The sequence below is a fragment of the Thamnophis sirtalis genome, unplaced genomic scaffold (genome assembly GCF_051295495.1).
Source record: "Thamnophis sirtalis isolate CommonGarterSnake01/CBP01778 unplaced genomic scaffold, rThaSir2_p1.2 scaffold_6, whole genome shotgun sequence".
In the NCBI taxonomy this organism is placed as follows: Eukaryota; Metazoa; Chordata; class Lepidosauria; order Squamata; family Natricidae; genus Thamnophis; species Thamnophis sirtalis.
Genome location: NW_028261386.1, coordinates 55,804,003 through 55,816,739, shown reverse-complemented (window position 1 = coordinate 55,816,739; position 12,737 = coordinate 55,804,003).

Here is a 12,737-nt window from a genome sequence, read left to right as displayed (position 1 = left end):
GTGATGCTAACCTTTTCCCAAAGGTGTGCCAAAACTGTGTGCATACATGCTATTGCGCGTGTGTGCCCACCCACCTGCGCCAGCATAAGCAACCCCCACCACCACACTTGCGCAAGCGACCTGGGGGGGATTTTCACCCTCCCCAGGCTTCGGAGGCTTTCCTCAACCCTGGGGAGAGTGAAAACGGCCTCCCCTGGCCCACTAGAGGCCTCCAGGGGGAACTTCCTGAACTTCCTGTTGGGCCGTTGGGCCGTTTTTCACTCTCCCCAGGCTTCAGGAAAGCCCCCAAAGACTGGGGAGGGAGAAAAATGGACCAATGTGTCAACCAGAAGTTTTTTCCATTTCACCATCACGGACATATGCTAACAGTAAAATATTTTATTTTGAAAGAATCAGAAAAAGTTTTCACAACATCTCTGCATACGCAAATACTAATCAATCTATTATAACTTGAGGTAAATAAAATTAGGCAGAGTGCCAAATAGAATAATACAGAGTAAGCCACAGAAATTGATGGCATGAACTAAGAAAAAGAAAAGTAAATATAGCTAAACTAATTTGCACAAACACTATTCACTATGTTTCTCTTTTGTCTTTGTAGCCTTACAAATAATCCTTGCTTCCTTGATGTCCATTCACTTCTTCTTATTTTGTTTTCTTGTTTTCTAAAACTTCTCAGTTCTCTTTCCCCCCAGAATCTCACCAACTCTATCCAGCCATGACTTTCTCTCTCTGTCTTCATATATTTATGAAGGAAACAGACCACATACTGCTTTTTACCCTTCAACTAGCATGTGTGCATCTTAAAATTCATCCATTCATTTCACCATCTTTCAGAGTGAATATTTAGAGTAGACACAAAAATTTATCTACTGCTCTACATTTTTGCCATTCATACAATTTGGAATGGTTCATTCTAGTTTCCCTGTTAAAGACAGCTACATCAATTCTTAATACATTTAATTTTTAATCCTCATTGTATCATACAAGCAACAGACTATTTGCTGCAAGTAATTTGGGTTCTCAGTCAAAGGAACACCAATGCCTGAAAATGTACATTCATATTCTCAGCCAGAAAAAAAATCTCTTTAATCATCACAAGAATGCATTATGCATTTGTCCATAAACACATTAAATACCCAAGGGGAGCTCACTTAGTTTTGTCTTATTCTCTGATCAACATTGAACTATCCCTAAGCATTTCAATTATTCCCATGTGTGATTGACTTGAAAATAGGCAGCTTGGGGAAATAAAGGGAATAAGAGAAAAGCTTTGTAGGAGAAAGATTATTTATGAGGAAACCAGAAAGCAGGTAGTCCTTGACTTACAACAGTTCATTTCCTGATCATTCAAAGTTACAATGGCACTGAAAAAAGTGACTTATGACCATTTTTTGCAGTTACATGGTCATGTGACCAAAATTCAGATGCTTGGCAACTGGCTCATATTTACAATGGTTGCAGTGTCCCAGGGTCATATGATCCCCTTTTGTGATCTTCAGACAAGCAAAGTCAACCACGTTCACTTACCAACCGGGCTACTAACTTCTCAGCTGCAGTGGTTCATTTAACAAATGAGACAAGAAATGTCATAATGTGGAGCAAAATTCACTTAACATATGTCTCACTTAACAACATAAATTTTGGACTCAGTTGTTGTCTTATGTTGAGGACTACCTGCATGGTATACTGCTTTCTTCCTGCAGCAATTTGCTAGGATTTCATTTCTGCAGCCTTCAGGAAAGAGGGGAAACTAGGGGGTATGAAGGAAGGATGCAAAGTAGTGGTGGGTTACGGCTGGTACACCCCACTATGGGTGTACTGGTGCCTGCTGGGAGCACCAGGTACCGTTCTGGTACGGTGCTCCACAGAGCCCACCCACCCGCCCACTGTCCTTGCCTCTATTTCAGCCAACAGGAGCAGTTGCGCCTGTGCAAGGAGCTGAGCAGCTGCAGCATCCTGGGCAGTGGGTATGCATATGCACAGTGTGTGGATGCACATGGTAGATGCCCGGCCCCATTGCAGCGTAACACCACTGATGCAAAGGATTCAGAAATATTTGCAGCTTGGCCAACAGGAAGAGAACAAGGTTGAGAGCATCATCTGCAAGGAAATCATCCTCCAGAGAACATGCTGAGGGAGAATCAATGTTTGATAGTCAAGAGGAGGGAAAAGTAGACTAGATTCAGATAAGGAAAGTTTAGGTTAGGTTTAGGTTTATTAGATTTATATGCCGCCCTTCTCCCAAGGACTCAGGGCAGCGTACAACATTAAAAGAAACGCATAATACAAAAGTTTTAAAAAATTAAATAGAATATCCCAAACCCAATTAAAATTGACAATGGCATTTTTTTTAAAAAAAAATTGAATTAAAATTAACAGTGATCAATAATTTATTTTGTTTTGTTCAGGCCAGGTTGGCTTGCTGGAAAAGCCAACTTTTTAGGGTGCGTCGGAAGGACCAGAGGTCGGGGATTATACGAAGCTCCGGGGGCAGCTAATTCCAGAGGAAAGGCGCTCCCACAGAGAAGGCTCTCCCCCTGGGGGTCACTAGCTGACACTGTCTGGCCAACGGCACCCTGAGGAGACCAACTCTGTGGGATCGTGCTGGACGATGGGAGGCTTCCGGTGGCAGTAGGTGGTCTGGCAGGTACCCTAGGCCTAAGCCATGGAGCGCTTTAAAGGTCATAATTAGTACCTTGAATCGCACCCGGAAGACAACCGGCAACCAGTGCAGGCTGCCTAAAAGGGGTGTAACATGGGAGCACCTAGGTGCCCCCATGATAACATGCGCAGCCGCAAGTTAGATGAGAACTGGTCCAAGAGTGGGCTAAAACATTCAAGAAGGGAATAAGAGAAGCTGCTATGTGAGACTTTTGTGGTAACAACTGTTGCTGTGGACATTTGGCAAGGGAGAAGGGAGAATCTTCTCTTCTCTTCCGAATGATAGATTGATTGATATACAAACATACACACACACTGTGCCTTTGAAATGTGCTGTGCTTTTAGTTAGACTGTTCAGACTGTTGTATATAAACAACTAGCTCTGAGCCAGCCTCTCTGCATGATGCAGGGAGATTCACCCCACTGAGTTCAATAGCTTGAGTGCTGTTTAAACTTATTGTATCTGTCTATATAGCTGCGGGGTTATGGTTCTTCTAATGCAAATGGTAAAGTTGTTCTTTCTGTTCATTATTAGAGATTGGATATTTTTCCTGTTGAATGGTCAGGAGTGGGAGAGTCACCCCTTAGAGGCCCCTTTGCTGGTTGCAAACTTCTCTTTTTAAAGAGAATTGCAAAAAAGCTGGATGGGATTCTGCTGGAAGATCCCATGGGGAGTCTCAAGCATCCACTATTCCAGATGCTATTTGATTTCAACCTTTAGCATTCCAGTTGACTATCTTGTCCTTTTTATGCTGTTTCAACAAGGCAAGTCATCACAGAACTGTTCAACGTTTGCTTCCTGAACATTTGTGCCTTCTCTGTTGTTTTGTATGTATACTGAGAGCTTCTGCACCGAAGACAAATTCTTTGGGTGTCTAATCACACTTGGCCAAATAAAGTATTATGTTTCTGTGTTTCTGTGTTTCTGTGTTTCTGTGCTTCTGTGCTTCTGTGCTTCTGTGCTTCTGTGCTTCTGTGCTTCTGTGCTTCTGTGTTTCTGTGTTTCTGTGTTTCTGTGTTTCTGTGTTTCTGTGTTTCTGTGTTTCTGTGTTTCTGTGTTTTTGTTTCTGTTTCTATTCCATTCCCTGTGATAATAATTGGTTTGCCTCAGTCTCAATTGAAATTTCTACATTGATTCTTTATTCACTCACACATCTATTATTATCTTACCTATTTGGATGTTTACAAATTTGTTTCAATTTTCCTCTGAGATTTGATGTCATAATTTTGCCTAGAGAACAAGGGAATATAACTATCCGATAAATCACAAGAGTCCCTCACTTGATCGAATCCCTGGCCTATCTAATTTAGTAGTCTTTTCTCAAAATTGTCAACCAATTGCACAATGAATCCAAGTAGTTTCCTAGTGGAAACTGCACAAGATATCTGACTAAGTTTCCTAAGTAATATTTTAAGATCATTTGAAACCCTTAGATAATGACCTGTGTAGAGAGGTTTCTGGATCAAACACTGACTGGAATTTATGGACAGCAGCACAGATATGTTTGGAGAGGCTTGGCAATGTCTATCATAAATATCTCTACCTTTCAATTCTTGAGTGTAATGCAGGATATGTCTACTCCTAGCTGTTTCTATCCAGAATTTTAAAACAAATTTGATTATTTGTATATTGAAGAATAAGAATAGATTTGGAAAACAATGAAATACACTTGGCTGAGGCTGAAGCCAGTTGGGGTAGATTTTTCCACAGGAAAGTGGATTTGCTTTACATTTATTGGAAGGACTGTAACCAGGATAGCTTTGTGTTACAATATATTATTATGAACTTGGTAATAAAATGTTAGGCATGTGTGATTTCTCTGATTGCAAAGAACTTTGCTATAAAGGACATTGCTTCGAGAATAAATGACATGCAAATTGCTGACAAGCATTTGACAGAGCCTGCTGTGCTAATAAATGCAGTAGGCAGCATAATTGGGAGAGTTGTTGAATTATCTTAATCAAAAATGTTAAAAAAGCAGAGATAACCCCCCTCTCCATTACGAATGGTGTAATTAAGTAAGCATTATTAATTACAAGCTACAGGGGAGGGATAATGTAATTATTCCTGTCTTCTATTTAAGTGGGCGGGTGAGTGTGTTCACAGCCTGAGCCAAAGAGCATCATTTACGTAAATCTACAATAAACGCAAGAACCTGTTATCTTAATACAAAGCTTGCTATAGGGTAGAGACTGCAGTCTTGGCATCTGAATACTTTTCTGACTCTTCTGTGAATGAAAAGCAACTTTGGGAATCAAATGTTGTTGGTGTTCTGCTTAAGTTTTTGTCTCACTAAGCAGAACTTGTTTTTCTATGAAATTTTAAGTCACAAGAAATCTTCCTGAGGAAATCTATTTTTTTAATCTCTTCCTCAATATCCATCACTACCAATCTAATTAAATTGGAAATGGTGACCCAATTTTTTTTAAAAAAATCAAAAGGTCATTTTAAACTCTTTGAAGATTGAATCTTTGTTAGTGTTCCATGTCTTTGGGGTCAAGCTCTGGACTCAATGGGGCACTGTAAAAAAGGTAGCAGGTATAATGAAAGAAATGTATCTTTCTCTCGGAGATGAACTAGAAAATCAAATGTTACTCAGCAAGCCGTTGTTCAATAGCATGCTCTCCTGCAGTCTCCCAGCTGGCAGCCCTATCAATTCCGAGCATTTCTCTTTCACCTCAGTCAGATTTTACAACCCCAACTGGAATTCATCTTGACTCTGATTTCTTCTTTGACTATTTCTGAGTTCAGATCAAGGGTCCTTAAATGCCTCATAACACAAATGAAAACATCTCACTTCAGTGATTGGTGTATCATAACTTCTCCAAAAATATATAAATTGTTCAATTGACACTCGAGGCTGTCACTAAAAAAAAAAAAGTCATGGTTCACTCTGCTTATTTTTTAGTTATCAAAGTTGTCTTTTCTCTTTTAAAAATGGTAGCTTTTGTTATGTATCTTCTAAGATCTTTTTCTTTAAAAAATGTTAGCTTTTGTTAAGTATCTTCTAAGATCTTTTTTTAAAAGGTTCTATTTAAGACAGAAGAGCCAGTTTGATGTGGTAGTTAAGGCATTAGGCTACAAACTGAGCAACCATGAGTTCTAATTCTGCATTATAAACAAAGCCAGCTGGGTGACCCTGGTCCAGCCATTTTTTCTGTGCTAGGTACTGGACACTGGCAAACCATTTCTGAAAAATCTTGCCAAGAAAACTACAGGAACTTATTCGTGAATGGGGGGAAAATAAGGCATATATGGACAATGTGCTGCCTGCCTATAGTCACTGGGGATCTTCAACATGCCCACCATTGAGTCTGGAGTGATCTTCTTGTGATTAAATTTTGCCTAATTTGCTGTGATTTTCCTGGAGCAAAAAAGAGCATAGGGAGTTATGCCCACACCCAGACCTCTCTTGATTATCCCTTGATATATTTACAGGCAAAAGTGAGTTGTCATCCATCCACCATTCTGGTAGGTGGCTGGACTAGCATATAAATAGGAACAAGATAGATGGATAGAGTCATGCCATTTAAGCCTCCACTCCTCTGCACCAACGTATCTATATCAACAGCTTAACTAAGCTTCATCTGTTGTGAACTCCACAGGCAAGCAAGTTGTTCACTGCTGATTTAAGGATAGTATTAAACCCATTGCAAATTTACCTTTGTACTAAAAAGGTTCAAAACTGGTAAGAAAACTTTAAAAACTATGCTATGTACCAGCAATAGTTGCAAATAGGATGTTTATTTAAAACTGAACTGCCATATGCTCACATAATCCCTTGATTTTCCAAAATGTCTTCTGCATTGTTAGGAAATGGAAGCAGGAAAGAATTGGAAGTCCACTAAACCAGGAAACATTTATTTTTCTGTGCAATAGGAAGATTTTGGTGTTTTTAAACAAAAAGAAACAGGAAATTTTGGGAGTGACATTTGTTTAAAATTTTAATATGGTGGCATCCCAACAAGAGAATCAATATTCTAAGTTAAAAAATGAACCTTGTTTTTAATATAAATCTTGGTGATTAATTTCATAGTTTCATACATTAGATTTTGGCAACAGAGTGTCTGCAAGTAATGTGGCTTCCACTAGTGCTAAAAAAGAAGGACATGTGGCCTTCCAAAGGGGCTAATTCTGGCTGCACAAGATGAAATATTAAGTACAAATGCATATAAAGCCAGAATTGTGAAGATGCAGATGAACATCTGGCACAAAACATCCCAGACTTAACAATTGTCAATCAAAAAAGATAAAAATGTTTGGAGAGTGGAGAAAATTACAAAATATAAAGACTTGCAACTAGAAATAAATGATTATGGCAAAATAAAGTAAAAATAATATCAATAGTAATAGGCATCCTAGATATAATTCCAAAAGATCTGGAGCACCATTTGATTACCACTGGCATTGACAAAATCGCCACCAGTCAGTTGCAGAAGACACCTTCACCTGGAACAGCTTATATCCTCTCAATGAGACTCTATGACAATTCACCGGGGACAAATCACCATGGCTAATTTGCCACAAGACACTGTGAGACAAGAGTTACGGTAATATCAAAGAAAGAGTGGAATAGAATCATTAAAGAAAGGATGCAAAAAGAGGGACAAAAAGAAAGATGAATGGCAAAAATTAAAATATTTTTAATGTCTTTTAAATAATTTGATAGAATTGTTAAATTGTCCTGCAACAATTTGTCCCATGGTAAGTTGGCTGTGGCAAGTTGTCCAGCAGTGAGTTGGCCATGGTGAGTGAGTTATGGCGAATTGGCCATGGCAAGTTGGCTGTGGTGAGTTGGCTGCAGTGACTTGGCTATGGAAAGTCATCCCATTCTGCTGCAAATGATACCTTTGCTATCATTAAACAACAACACCTGCCTATCCCAGGTCCTTGGAGAGCACTTTATGGGTGGACAAAAATGCCGAATTCAATCTAAAAATCTGGCTGATAATGCGACCAACCATAATAATTTAACTGAATCTATTCTAGGATGCAATAAGAATCTAAGGAAACAAAAAAGTGCATATATATCAAAGTGAATAATTTAAACTCTTACCCATAATTAATGGCATTTAGAAGGCATCCTTCGGTGCTCTAATCATAGCTCCAAATGTGCTAATTAGAGCCCCTCAGTGTACATCAGATAGTGCAGGTGTTGAGCATGAGATCCTCTTCTTAACAAGAGATACTGCTGTCACTGAACTCCCCCTCCCCATTTCACCTCACAGTTAGCAAATATTCTTCCAGCTAAACTAGATTTGACAGTGAAACGCAGTTTATTGTCATTCCTTTAATTATATTTCTTATAATTATTACCTTATTAAGAAAGCTTTTATCATGAATTTAAGAAAGTCAATGATACAGAGAGTGAGGAGGGATTGCTTGATTATATGCAGAAAGCATTATGATTATAAGGGCTAAAAGGAGTATATTTATTAAACAATAAAGAGGGGATGCGTTTCCTTGATGAAAGGAATAATGAAAAGGCGATAACTAGAGGACTATAATCAAATATCTTCCTTCAGAACTATACTAGAGGTATTCTCCTTTTGGAAAGGGCCATTAATTTTCATGTGTTAAAAAGACCAGGTACTTTTGTTTCTTTCACTCCCCTGGTCCCAGGGATCGTCCATCTTTAATACTTAATGGGATTCTACTTTTCCAGGCCAGACTAGTGTGCAATTTGGTGGACTCAAAGCATGTATACAAATTATTACCCACAATTGCATCATATCTCAATCCCCGCACAAAAAAGTATTAAACAGGATGGAGCTGGTTTGCAATTTTTGTACATCTAGTTAGCCAACATAATTACATACAAGAGTGACTATATAAGATTTTTTGATTTATATAGTGTGTTATAAACTGTATTTATATAGTTATAGGAAATATAAGTAAAGAAATTCAATATATTATGCTCCACATAACTATTGCGGCCAGAATTACATTCGCCCAAAACTGGAAACCAGAAAACGTCCCCACAAATGCAGAGGTCATAAAAAAGGTGCTAGAATGTGCAGAAATGGATAAATTAATGATGGAACTAAGGGATAGAGAGGAAACAGAGTATTGCAAAACATGGAATAGGTGATATAATTGGCTAGAAAAGAGATGTAAAGTTAATGCATAATGAATTCATAAAAAGTATAACAAAAAGAAATGGTATATATTTAGAGAGTAACAGAGGTTGAAATGTTGTATATATTATATAAATGAGTAACTATGAAATAAGGAAGTATATGTATAAAACAATAAGCCTTAGAATGGAAAATTCAAAATTAGGGGGGGGGGGATAATAGAAAGCTGTAAAAGTATGATTTTAATGTTTAAAAAATGTTGAATAAAATTATTTTTAAAAAAGAAGACTTTTTTGATTTGGAAAAACCACCAAGGGTTGGAAGAAAAGCAACATAATGGCCTTTAGGTCTCACTGGAATCAATGTTTTGATTAATGTAAGCTGTATGCAACATCAGTGAGACCTACTTGTGATCATTATTTTTTTTTGTGCTAAATATATGTTGTTGGTAGACCCACTGTAGAGGAAGGTTAGGAACTACATCTCAGATTAGACTGCAGATGCAGAGCTGAATATATTGAATATGTTGAAAAATAGGATTTTGGCAATGGAGAGAGCTGGCTGGTTTATTCTACCACCTGTTTAGAATTCTGGGCTTATGTTCAGGGTCGTTCAGAAGAGCTTGGCTGAATGAACCTCTTTTTAAGTGTTTCTGCCTATTACTCATCTTGCCAAACATTCCTGTTTTGTAGCAATGCTTTCACAGTTCTAGGAATGACGAATCACAGGAAAAATAAAAATATATAATTTGGCTAATATCATGATTTCTACAGCTGTTAATACAATTTTGAGTTTATTTTTTAAAAAAAACTGATAGTAAAGCATTGGACTGCAAATACTGTTTCGCACAGATCTTTTTATCAATTCCTTTTTTTCATAGAAATTTTACTTAAGCTATTCCATTGGTATTTTAGGTTTAAATTTTTATTTTAGATTTCACAGATCTGACAGCATTCTTTTATTAAGATCACACACTGCCTTAGCACAAGCTCCAAATCCAGAGTGGATTTGCACATAACTATGAGCTCTGGAGGAGAAACAGCGTGGGTGGGTTGGTGCCGGCATTACTGCCAGTTCGGTCCACGCGCAATTTTGTGCGTATGCTAGCTTCGCTCATGATGTTTGTGCAGTTGCCCATAAATAGATCTGCGCATGTGCAGAACATTAAAAATGAGGAAAAACATGCTGCACTGACCGGGGAACTGGTTCGGAGGTGTGGCAGGCCTGGGCCACTGCCGGTTCCAGCAACCCAGGCTGGCAAACCACTACCGGTTTGGCCAAACTGGTCTGAACTGGTAGGAACCCACCTCTGAAAAGCAGGATCTAAATATACTATAGTTTATAGGAGAAGAAAATTTCACACATATTGGAACATCAATGGAGAGCATATGGATAGGACAGGAAGCATGGATGTCTTGCATTTTTGATACTTGCAAATAATATGACTATAGACTCTAGAAAAATAAATAGCAATTAAACTCATCCACTCTGAAAACAAAACACAGTTGCTGAGTATGCCTGATTCCTACTCTGCTAGCCATTGATATTTGTATCCTATTTAAAAATGCAGAAGTCTCATTGGCATCAAATAGTAGTTCCAGTTTTTGACTAAAGTGTTTTAATGGTCCACAATTCAATTTGAAATGAAAGTATCCCCCAAATGACTCTTTATAAAGTCTTTTGGAGACCAAAGTCAATATCTATGGTCCTTCCAAGAAACAACTATTGATTACCTGCCAGAGCCAATGAGCATTAAAACCCAAGGAGATTTAGGACTACGTCTCACTATGACAAAACCTCCTACTAATAAAATTGGAATGCATTGACTAGCAGTGGAAAAGCTCAAAGGATTAATAAAATGTGTTGCATCCTCTGGTGGAGACTGAATGGAAGTTTCTTCAGTTTGCAGAAACAATTGTATGTTGCATGCTCTTCTGCCCTGATCTGCTCTTTGTAAGGGAGGTGGCTGCCTCTGTAGATGCCAGTCATTACAAAGTCATTGGCCCTGTGGTTCAGTAACTTTGCTCTAATCCTCATACGGATTTTCTACTTCTTCCTAAATCTCTTGGGTCTTAGGCAAACTAAACATAGCAGCCTCCGCACACAAAAATAATTCTTTTGATAGACCCTCTCAAGTACAGTCACCTCAAGTGATAGTTTTATTTCACTCACAGAAGAATTAGCCACTGAAGGAGCACAAACCACTTGCTTTGGGAAACCAAGAAAGATGCATTTCTGACCAAAATAGCAAAAGAATATCGAATGCAAGTTTTGTTTTTTGTTTTTTAAAAATGGACTGTGGTAGATGAAAGGAGGGAAATCCTGATAACTCCCACCTGCCAGTGATTTTGCACATCTACCTTTGATTGGTGATCTTATTACGTTGGGCTGCCTCATAGATTAAAAAGAAAAGGTTAATTTGGACTGAAATCAAATAGCAGCAGAGGATATATGAACATCTTTTTCTTTGGTCAGAATAACCTTATCTCCATGCTGGGATTCTTACACCCATTTGCATAAAACAGGGGTGTCAAAATCACATTGTCACATTGTCATGTAACATATCACAACTTTTTTCCCCTTTGCTAAATCGGGGGTGGGGGTGGCCAGCGTGTGACGCATCTGGTCCATTGGCTGTGAGTTTGACACCCTTGGCATAAATGGACATATTGTAAATAAAAAAATAAAAGGAAATAGAAAAGCCTTGGTGGTGCAGTGGTTGGAATGCAGTTCTGCAGGCTATTTCTGCTGACTGCTGACTGCCTGCAGTTTGGCAGTTCGTGTCTCACCAGGTTCAAGGTTGACTCAGCCTTCCATCTTTCCTAGGTTGGTAAAATGAGGACCCAGATTGTTGGGGGCAATGTGTTGACTCTGTAAAACTGCTTATACAGGGCTGTAAAGCACTATGAAGTGGTATTGGTATTTCTATTTAGAGGTGGGAGAAACTTCTAAAAGTAATTTACCAGATTCCCTGCATGCATTGCCCCTGTGACAGACTGGGAGGAAGCTAACCACCAGACTGCAAGAACAAGAGCAAATGATTAGCTGAGAGGACGCAAACTCATTGCAATGAACAAGGGCATGCATTCAATTTTGTATGTAAAGCACTGTGAAGCGGTATGTAAGTCTAAGTGCTATTGCTATTGCTAAATAGGGGATCCAGTGATGGAATCGTGGCAAGACTTTTTCATCTCAGTTCAGTCAAATTTACTTCAGTAATTGGGACAGAATGCAGATAAGAACTAATGCTATGCTAAAATCTCCCTTACAATTTGTTTTTCTATCTTATTAGGCTGCTTGAGGAATTATTTCAAATATACTCTACTGAAATTTGTCTCACTGATGGTGGTGGAGTTGCTGGTATTATTCTTTTCTATCACATATCTTTCCATCACTCTATGGCTTCTCTGGTTGCCCATTTTTCAAGTCTAGAAATAGAAGTGTCTCCAAGTCTTCCCTTAGGTTTTTATTTGAAGCCTGGAAGATTGAACAAATGGTTATGCAGAGAAGACAGGATATTCCAATTCTGCTGCTTTACCACTTTTCAGGTAAGTGCATCCTAATAAGTGAGACCTTCTCAAAATGTTTCTGCTCTTTTGAAAGAAATTTCATAACATGCAAGCATCTGCAGGACTATCTCTTCCAGGCACTTGGATAAGGAGAGGTCAAGGTGAAATGAGAAAGTGATCTGCATCAGGAGGTTTTTTTCTGTTTTTAGCTTTATCATGGTTGGTTTTAAATAGTTTTAATGTTGGTAGGCTGCCCAGAATTGGTTTCAAAAATTTTAAATAAATAATGAAAATAACTTTTTTTTTGTACCAAATGGCATGACAAGAAAAAAAACCTGCAATCTAATTTTTCCTTATGACACTAAATTGGACCTTCTGTTAACCTGAATGATCTTCCTCATCCACATATGATTGAAATTAATCAGAATTAATTATGTCCCAGTAGAAATAGATCGGGATAGCGAAGTGATGAGCAATAAAGCCATT